This window comes from Nomascus leucogenys, chromosome 15, assembly GCF_006542625.1.
Source record: "Nomascus leucogenys isolate Asia chromosome 15, Asia_NLE_v1, whole genome shotgun sequence".
Lineage (NCBI taxonomy): Eukaryota > Metazoa > Chordata > Mammalia > Primates > Hylobatidae > Nomascus > Nomascus leucogenys.
In genome coordinates, this window is record NC_044395.1 from 9,915,841 (window position 1) to 9,925,716 (window position 9,876).

At 44.3% G+C, this 9,876-nt stretch overlaps 1 protein-coding gene and 1 pseudogene across 1 annotated transcript in view; both read right to left on the reverse strand.

Moving 5' to 3' along the window:
• PKNOX2 (PBX/knotted 1 homeobox 2) overlaps nt 1-6,811 on the reverse strand; it is a 319,311-nt gene extending 312,500 nt beyond the window's left edge. The window contains exon 1 of the mRNA XM_030828929.1: nt 6,664-6,811. The gene's annotated coding sequence lies outside the window, so the exon portion shown is untranslated. The remainder of the gene's footprint in view (nt 1-6,663) is intronic.
• LOC100589199 lies at nt 6,749-8,628 on the reverse strand (annotated as a pseudogene).
• Between the last annotated feature and the right edge of the window lie 1,248 nt (nt 8,629-9,876).

Genomic DNA, 9,876 nt, shown 5'->3' on the forward strand with positions numbered 1-9,876 from the left:
TTTCTGGTCATCCAACAGTGAAGTGGGCAGCTTTGGGAGGTTGGGAGCTCCCCAACCTTGAACATGCTCAAGCAGAGGCCAAAGACTAGATAAGCGATTCATGGAAAAAGAGGTTTTTTTGTTGTTTTGTTTTGTTTTATGAAGCATAAATACCCTCCTTTGTAAAATCTTTCAGTGGCTCAACAGAATCTGCAGGATAATGTCTAAATTCCTTATCCTGTCATTTAAGCTGTTGTGATCCAGATCCCAACGACCTCCTGCCTGGTCATCTGCCTCTACTGCCTCCCCTGCTTTCAGCCCCAGTATGCCCCATACCAAACACATTCCACACTGCTTGCCCAGCACCTGTTCTGCCATGCTCTCTCACGCCACTCAGTGTTGGCACATGCTATTCCTTGTGCCCAGAATCTTTTCCCACTTGCTCACTTTGGCTAATATGCATTCATCCAGAGAGGCAGTGTCACCTTGGAAATGTCACCTTGGAAGCCATCCCCAAGCCCTCTAGTTTCCTCCTTGTACCTAGGACGCACCCTCAATTTGCTACCTCTTGGTTTTTCTTGTTTGCGTCACACAGTGGAATGTGAACAATGTGAAGAAAGGGGCTGTGTCTTATCTCCATATCCCCCATTTCTAGAATCTGCCTGATGGATGGGAGAATGCTCAGCTTTTGAAGTGAATTGCATCAGGCCTTTATTCCTTAGGTCAAAACATGACCAAGGGATCAGGCAGAATCTGGAGTCTACCCAGTGGGCAATGACCTTCAGAAATAGAGGGTGTGGGAAATTTTGAGCAGTTGAAGCCATGAGGATCCTTCTCAACCATGTACCACCTAAAGGACTGCACACTGGGCTTCCTTTTTTTTTTTAGGGCGTTTGGCTTCATTCTCTTCACTGCTCAAGTCTCCTGCCCTTTGTCACTCCCCTCCTTTCTTCTCCCTGTACCCTGCTTACATGCTGGCTAATGCCCCCTGACTGTCTCAACCTGGGGGCCTTGCTGGCTATGTAATCAAAGCAGTGAGTACATGTATCATCATTTATTAATTTGAATCACATCTACTGCCTTCAGGGCCTCTGAGTTTTTGTAGCAACTCATAATGTCAATATTTTCCATTGAGAATTGTTTGGCATGGTGCCACAGAGGTTAGCAAAACAGGGTTCTGGGGCAGAAAGTCCCAGAACTGAAATCTTCAAGGCTTCTTCTCTTCCTTATGGACAGTGCCACTCACCAAAAAAAAAAAAAAAAAAAAAAAGAAAGAAAGAAAAGAAAAAAAAGTGGAATATTTGTGAGACTACACTCCCAAGCTGGGCCACACCTAGGTATTTGTGAGCTTCTGACAATATTCTATTCCTAATCCTGATTTAGCTCTTAGATCTCCATCCCAATTATTTGGACTTTCAGTCCTAGAATACAGCACTGATCTGTAAAAAAGCTTTTCAATTTGAGCAGCTGAGAGCTCAAATAAGATTTGTCGCCATATTTTAAAATCTCTCAGTTCTGAGTCTGGCCATGTCCTCTTACTCAGAGCTCAAAAACACTGGTCACACTACTCACAGCTTCAGCTTGACCTTGTTCTGAAATGCCTTTCTGTCAGATAGAACAGATAGAAAGTAGTCATTGGTGTGAACCCACCTGAACGGGAATACTTTCCAGCTACACAGTGAACTTCAGACTTCATAAGGAAGTGCGGGCTCAGCCTTGTCATGGGCTATAACGATGCCTCAAGACATCTGCTGATACAGAAACTCTGTGGTTCTTCTAATACTCTTACACTTTCCCATAAAGTATCATGAGTTTCCTAACCCCCACCACCAAATGTTTCTCTATAGGCTCCATCCGAGTTTGCAATATAGATCCTCCTAGCTGTTGCCTGGTATTTTGCCACTCAGGCATAGGTCCTCTCCTTGGCAAGAGCTGAAGGGATCAGAACTCACAGAATCTTCCTCTGGCCAGCCAGTTGATATCTGCTGCCTAGAAAAGATGCCCAGATGGCAAACCCAGTGGCTGGGCAGGGCCAATGGGGACAGATTCTCTCTCTTGATGTTTGATGGCTTTATATCCTCCTCGTATTCTATGGAACAAAGGGACATTAACCCCAGATTATCATCACCCTTGGCACTCTCCAGGAAAGGATGTCATTTTACAGATAACAGAGAAATCCTACCCGCCCTGCAGAGGAGAACTGAAATGAGCCTGCCCATTCCACATACTGGGAGGAATCATCCAAGGGCTTGGTATTGTGGGAACTAGGCCCCCCTGACCATAGACTGCATTAACTGTTAATGGACTTTACATTTTCTTTTTGGTTTTTGGTAAGTCAGATCTTGTCACACCATTGCTCAAAACTCCTTCAACTTCCCATCTTACTCAGAAGAAAGTTCAAGCTGCCTCAATGGCCCACAAGGCCCTCTATGGAGATCCTCCCCCAACTTTGCAGTTCTTGGAGTACACCCACCGCCTGCCTGTCTCAGGGCCTCGTATGCCTGCTTGACCCTTAGGTCTTCCCCAAATAGCTGCCAGCTCACTCACTTCCTTCAGGTCACTGCTAAGATGTCACCTTATCAGAGAGGTCTGCCTTGACTACCTTATATAAAATGGTGCCCTCCCACCCTACATGCCCCTTCATCACTCTTTGTTCTTTTTCCTCACTTTACTTCTTCATAGCACTGAAAACCAGCAGATAGCTGATACATTTATTTGTTGATTATCTGGCTTCTCCTACTAGAATATAAGTTCCATGAGAGCAGGACTTGGTTTTGTTTATTCTTTATTCCCATTTTCCAGAACAGTTCAAAGCGCACGGTAACACTCAATAAATATTTGTCAAATGAATGGACACACAGTGAATGAAGGGCCCTCCTCTTATGCATCTATACTAATGCACATACTGTTACTTGCCTGGTGCCTGGCCAAGAAATATGGCCCACTGCCCTCCATTATGCTGTCAGGAAAACAGAGGACTAAAAATTGAACCTAAAATTCACGTAAAGTAGCTACTCTCCCATTTACCAGAACTCCAGCTTTTCAAATGATGCCAAGCTTAGAGTTCAACTCCGTCTCTGTCCATCAGTCTTTTCCTACTCTTTAGCTTAAGAAACAGTCCTTAGGGCTGGGTGCATTGGCTCATGCCTGTAATCCCAGCACTTTGGGAGGCCGAGGTGGGTGGATCACCTGAGGTCAGGAGTTCGAGACCAGCCTGGCCAACATGGTAAAACCCTGTCTCTACTAAAAATACAAAAATTAGTCAGGCATGGTGGTGCGTGCCTGTAATCCCAGCTACTTTGGAGGCTGAGGCAGGAGAATGTCTTGAACCCGGGAGGCACAGGTTGCAGTGAGCTGAGATTACGCCACTGCACTCCAGCCTGGGCAACAGAGCAAGACTCCAACTCAAAATAAATAAATAAAATAAATAAATAAATAAATAAATAAAAGAAATAGACCTTAGAACTCTTTCCCACAGTGAGCCTCTTTCCCACAGTGAGCCACCTTCCCAGCTACCCAATAAGCCAAATAAACCCAATCCTCTGGCTGCTGAGCGCCCTAAAACATATAATTTGGCACTTCATAATGTTAAGGCAAACCAAGCTCCTCGTCTGAAACAGACTTTTCAGAGAATAGACAAAATATCTGGCACTCAGTTGTTGAGCCAAAAGGTTGAATTTTCTCTGAAAACCATTCTGATTTCTCTGAAAACCATTCAAGAACTGGCAAATAATTCAGAAATTAAAAGTCTGTTACTTGTCTCATCCATCTCTGAGTCCCACCAAAGAGAGAATCCTCCCCCTTCTCCAACACCAGAGGGGGGCAAAGGCTTTTCAGAAAGTACAGTACTGCATTAAAACTGAAGGAAGCTTTCCAGGTTTGCTTTCCGTTCTATTGTCTTATCCTGTCAGCTCCCACATCTCCCAAAATCCAGGCTTAATAATTTACAGCGGAAAGACATTTAATAAATAAGCGGCAAGATTGGAGCTGTCAGCTCCATACAATGGGGTTGTTTGCATCTTCCTGCTTGGCATCAGCTCCTGCTCTCCCGCTTGCTTCAATGAAACAATCCCATTTGCTATTTTCATAAAATTAGTTCCTCTGCAGTTTCTATTAATCAGAACATTCTCTGGAAAGAATTATACTGAGATTTCATCACCATCTGAGTTCAATCATTCTGTGAATCTGATGAATTTTTATCATCTCTATATGTGGCAGAAAAGGTAAGACTTGGATAGGCTGATGTAAGTGGGCGGAGAGCTCTCCCCTCACACTGGGTGAGGTCCGACAGTCCTGGGAACCTGGATCGATCTCCACCACCACACATCTGGGCGGCTTTCTCCTCAAAATATATCTCCTTTACATCTACAGTTCCAAATCTATTTGGGTCATGGACTCTTTTACAAATCTTATGTAAGCTATGAATACTCTCCCTGGAAAAGCCCATATATGTTCATGTACACTACACACACCAATTTAGGACACTCCCTCTCCTCTCCACATATACGGCCCATCGTGGATTCCAGTGTCAAAACTAGGTGCCCTCTTTTTTTTCTAACTATCCTCACTTCCTTTAAGAACTTTAGGCTGGAATAGAAATTCAGTCACCCCCAAAATCCTTTGTAAAAGGAGAAAGAAAAAATTTTTTTAAAAACAGAAAGAGCATAAAAGTGAGAAAGTTTCTTTATGATGGCCATATACTTTCTGAGAAGAAAAATGGAAAACAGAAGGCAGTTCAAATGAGCTGAAATAAATAATGAAAGCCCAAGGATCCATAAACTGATGCATGCTGCACTGCAGTTGTGTGAATGAGACATGAGATCAAAACTTGGAAAAATTTTGATGAATTCTCCTTGTTTCCAGCCTACGTAACACCTATCCCATCATAAAATAAACTACATGAGGAAAGACGAAGTCTGGAGGAAAAAAACCTGGGACCAGGGGAACTGGGGTTCTAGTATTAATACCACCTCCGTCTGCTGACTATGTGATTTTAGGCAAGAGGTAACATAGCTCTACCAATGTGAGATCTTTAAATTAACACTAAATGATTTCCAAAGTTTGTTTCAATTCCAACAGTTTATCAGACATGATTTATTAGGAATCTCTAAGTTAGTAAGAATTAAAACCTTTACTTAAAGGGCCTAATAGTAAATATTTTAGGCTATGGGCCATATAGTCTTTGTGGTAACTACTCAATTCTGCTGTTACAAAGCAAAAGGAGAAATAAACAACACATAAACGAATGAGCATGCCTGGATTCCAGTCAAATTCTACTTATGGAAATCAAAATTTAGATTTGATATCATTTTCATATGTCACAAAGCGTTTTTTCTTCTTTTTTTTTAAGCATTTAAAAATGTAAATATCCTTCTTAGCTTGCAGGTTGTACAAGCTAAGATTAAGCCCACAGGCCATATAGTTTGCCAACTCTTGGTCTATAACATCAGATGAATATTATGATCCAGAAAATCATGGCGATAATTCTGGGTGGCCTTGGAAGGTCAGTAATTTGACTTCAACTACTGACAATAGTAGTTGAGGATATTTTTGTTTACTTGGTTTCTCAATTAGCAAAATTGAGAATTAGCAAAATTAGTAGTTTTGAGCCTCAGCCAATAACCAACAATTACTTCAGTTTTTGCTACATTTTCAGACCTGTAGAAATGCTAATGTAATCACACAAGAAATTGCGTACAAAAAATTCAGGGCTCACTGGCAGAAAAAGTTTTGATAACTATAAAATGAGCAAGAAAGCTTTACATCTTCTCTTGAAATCATTCCATGCCCTTGCTAACCCTAGTGGCCTCTTTGTACTCTTCCCCTGTACTAGGCAGCATAACAAGTGATTTTACACATTTGAGGAGGAAATGAAACGCTGGCTTTTGTCATTATTGCTTTGACTTTTTTGTTTGTTTATGACAGAAGAAAATAAGTTAACAAAATGGCATGCATTCATATATGGCACCTATGTGCATTCTACAAGTACAGTATGAGGAATACATATACAGTAGAGATGTGGAGCAATGCGTAGAGGTACTGTATAACATGGCATGCGGAAAATTTTTTTTTTTTTTTTTGAGATGGAGTTTCACTCTGTTGCCCAGGCTAGAGTGCAGTGGTGCCATCTTGGCTCACTGCAACCCCCAGCTTCCTGGGTTCAAGAGATTCTCCTGCCTCAGCCTCCCCAGTAGCTGGGAATACAGGTGTGCACCACCACGCCCGGCTAATTTTTGTATTTTTAGTAGAGACGGGGTTTCACCATGTTGGCCAGCCTGGTCTCAAACTCCTGACCTCAGGTGATCCACCTGCCTCGGCCTCCCAAAGTGCTGGGATTACAGGCGTGAGCCACCATGCCTGGCCAGGGAAGACAATTTTTTAAAAGAGAAAAATTAGATGATCAAATAATCAGTCTTTTTTAGGGTGAGGGACACAGTTTTGATTCTGAGACAGCAAAGATGAAGCACCATGATGACGGCACTTCTCTCAATCTCATTGAGAGGATATGATATCATTTAATCAGAAAACTATTAATAACACCCCTCTCCTAGTTAAGGGGTGCATTTGGGGAGTACTTGGGAGGTGGGTCCCCTCTTAAGAGGGAGAAAGCCTAATAATGTTATAACCATTCAGGAAGACGTAAAAAACTTTGGAGTACCTCCCCATTCATGTCCCTTCTTTTACTTACTTAGTTGATTTTTGACATCCAATGACTTCTGAACTTTTCACTGGCTTCCTGCTCCCCAAAGGGTACACTGCTTCTGCTGACTCAGCGCCTCAGAACTTTGGTGCTGTTGATCTCAGACACCACTTTGTCATCCACTATCCTGGACAGTCTTTTGGATGGTTTGCATAGAGTTGCTGTTGTCCAGGGCATCACCACAATTGAAGTCCTTCCCATCTTCCAGCAGGCGGCAGTAGGTGGCAACCTCAGCCTCCCGCTTGACCTTGATGTTCAGCAGGGCCTCATACTTCTGGGCCTGGCACTGCCCCTCTGCCTGGGCCTGTGCCAGCTCTGAATCCAGGTGCAGCACTGAGCTGCTCCATTTGCATGGCATAGCGGGCCTGTACCCCCCCTCAGTCTGTTCTCCAAGCTGGCCTTCAGATTTCTCATTGAGTCTAGGTTGATCTCTAAGGACTGAACTATGCATCTCAGCTCCATGAATGTCATCTCAGCAGCTCCTATTTTGGTGGACTGCGTGGTGACCACTGTGGTGTGCTCCTCAGTCTTCTGGGACCAGTACTTGTCCAGCTTTTCTCAGTTCTTCTGAGCCAGCTCATCATACTGGGCCGGGAGGTCTGCCATGATCTTGCTGAGGTACTGAGATTTGGGGGCATTTACCTCCATGGTCAACTCAGAGCTGGCAATCAGGGCTTGTAGACCTTTTACTTCCTTCTCTTGGTTCTTCTTCATGAAGAGCAGCTCCTCCTTGAGAGCCTCCATCTCTGTCTCCAGCTGTAGCCGAGTGACATTGGTGTCATCAGTGAGTTTGTGGAGCCCATGGATGTTGCTCTCCACAGACTGGCATATGGCCAGCTCCATCTTATACTTGACTCTAAAGCCATCAGCAGCAAGACGGGCATTGTCAATCTGTAGGACAACACAAGCATTGTCCACAGAATTTGCAAAGATATGAGCCCTCAAGTCCTTGATGGTCATGAAGTCATGCCCCCAGGCTCTGATGTGGGATCTCTTCTTCTCCAAGTTCTCTCAGATTTTGCTCACCAGCCTCTGACTCTCAGTCACCAGAGTCCTCACTTTGTCCAGGTAGGAAAGCCAGGCAATCATTCAGGCCTTGTATGGTATCCTTCTCATTCTGGATGTCCCCCATTCCTTCCAGACCCCTGGCATCCCTGCAGCCAGGCCTCCAGACCCCCAGCCACCCCAGAAGCTGGTGGAGAAGGACACTGAGGTCCGGGAGCCCAAGCCCCTGAGGCCTGCATAGACTTTGGCTGTGCTGCTGATGAACCGGACGCTGTGGCTGTGTGGCTGGATGGAGTGCAGGGACTGGTAGCTGGTGGAGGTGGTAGAGCAAATGGTGAAGCTCATGCTGCCTAAGGAGAGAAGTGTGGGAACAGGACTCAAGTTCTGTCAAGCCATGCCTATTTTTAATTTATAGCTTAACTGAAGCCAGTATGACCATTAGAAGTGTAAGGAAGTTAACTTTTCCAGTCTCAAACTTTGAACTTTTGACCACTTTCCTCCAAAATATTAAGGTCTCAGAGCCAGTTCTGACCAGCTTGTCTACACATTACTTTCCATCATTTGTCTCCATATTATTCTCCAGATACTCAGTACTCGTTCTTGCCTTGGCGTCTGCTCAAACTACTTTCTCTCGCTGGATTCTGTTCCACCTTTCCTGTTCCTACTCATATGCTAGGACCCAGCATTAGTTCTAGCTCTATGATAAAGACATACACATTAATTCCAGCCATAACAAAATATCCCCCAATTAATACAAGGGAAGAAGTGCTCTGGAAACTATGAAATGTTCTGCAAATATGAAGTATTATTATATTTTGGAGAAATTAATTGTACAATAGAGTTGGCCCATTGTTATATCTTGCTTTAAAGTGTTTCCTAGTTGTTTCATGTGTTGTTGACCTAACATTACAAAACCACAGGCTATTAACACAGGAGTCACATCTCATTTCTTGTATATCTTCACAGTTCCTAACAGAACATAGCTGCAGTCAACACTCAATTCCAGTGAAATGAATTAATCAAAATAAAGGATTTCTTAGCCACAGAGCTTCTCACTGGGCCAAGTAATGTTAAGTTGCTAAACGCACAAGAAGTCATTGGTTACTTTATGTGACTGCAAATGAAGACTTGAAAGTAGAATAAATTTGAGACGTGCAGTTGATGAAATTCAAGCATCTTTTTTTTTGGTTCATAAAGCTGTGATTCAGGAGAATTCCTTAAATTAGAGATTCAGTGCTCTAAGATTGAACAGTTTGCTTCATGATATTTCTGAATTTTGTTTAAGGTCAAAGGTTCAAACAGTGCAGCTCTCCAATTTGGTATTGATTATTGTTTGTTTTCCCTTCTTGATTCAGTGGTGGAGCACGCAGCCTCTGTCCTACTTCCTTTGGTTGTCCTGATTGATGCGTCTTTTGGTCTAACAGGCCATATCCTCAAAGCAAAGTCATGGCAAGATTTAGTTGGCAGTTAAGTAACAGCAGTCTGCCAGTAGCGTGGGCCAGCTCCAGTTCCAGCAGCCTGGGGGCAGAGGGTTTACTTGATGGACCCTGGGCCACTTCCCCAGTCTGTCCCGTGGGTAGAATGATCCTTGCCTTTGTCTGTTTTGCAAGGCTAATGGAAGAATTAAATGCCAAATAAAACAAGTCGAGATAAAGATAAATGAAGCGTGCCGTTATTACAACTGGCGCTTCGTCCTCAGTTCCCTCCAGGAGGGTTGCTGGGGACACTTAATGACCAGGCCTGAGCTGACTGGTCCGCCACATCTTGCGCCCCACTCGAGCCAGTGGGTTGGGGAGTGAGATGTTCATCAGACTCCGGAAAAGGCACTGATGTCTAGGTGACTGTGCAGCTCTCTGGAGTTCAAGATCTGAACTGCCTGGCCCTGCTGCTTCGCTGCCTGGATGGGCAATCTCTGTGGTGACAGCCGGTGAGGCCGGAAGAAGCCTCTCTCTTCCGCCCAACAACCCGCCCTCAGGCTAGACTGACCAATGGCCCAATGAGTTACGGAGAGATGATGTGATTGACAGTGGAGAGGCGGGGGAGTGCAGCTCGGACCGCTCTACCCAACCGAACTGAGGTCGGTCCAAAGGCCGACAGGCACTGACCAATCGGAGGGCGTAACGAAGGGTGACGAGCCAACCCACCGCGCTCGGCGTTGCCGGGAGCCGCGCTCGGCGTAAGCTAATGAGGAA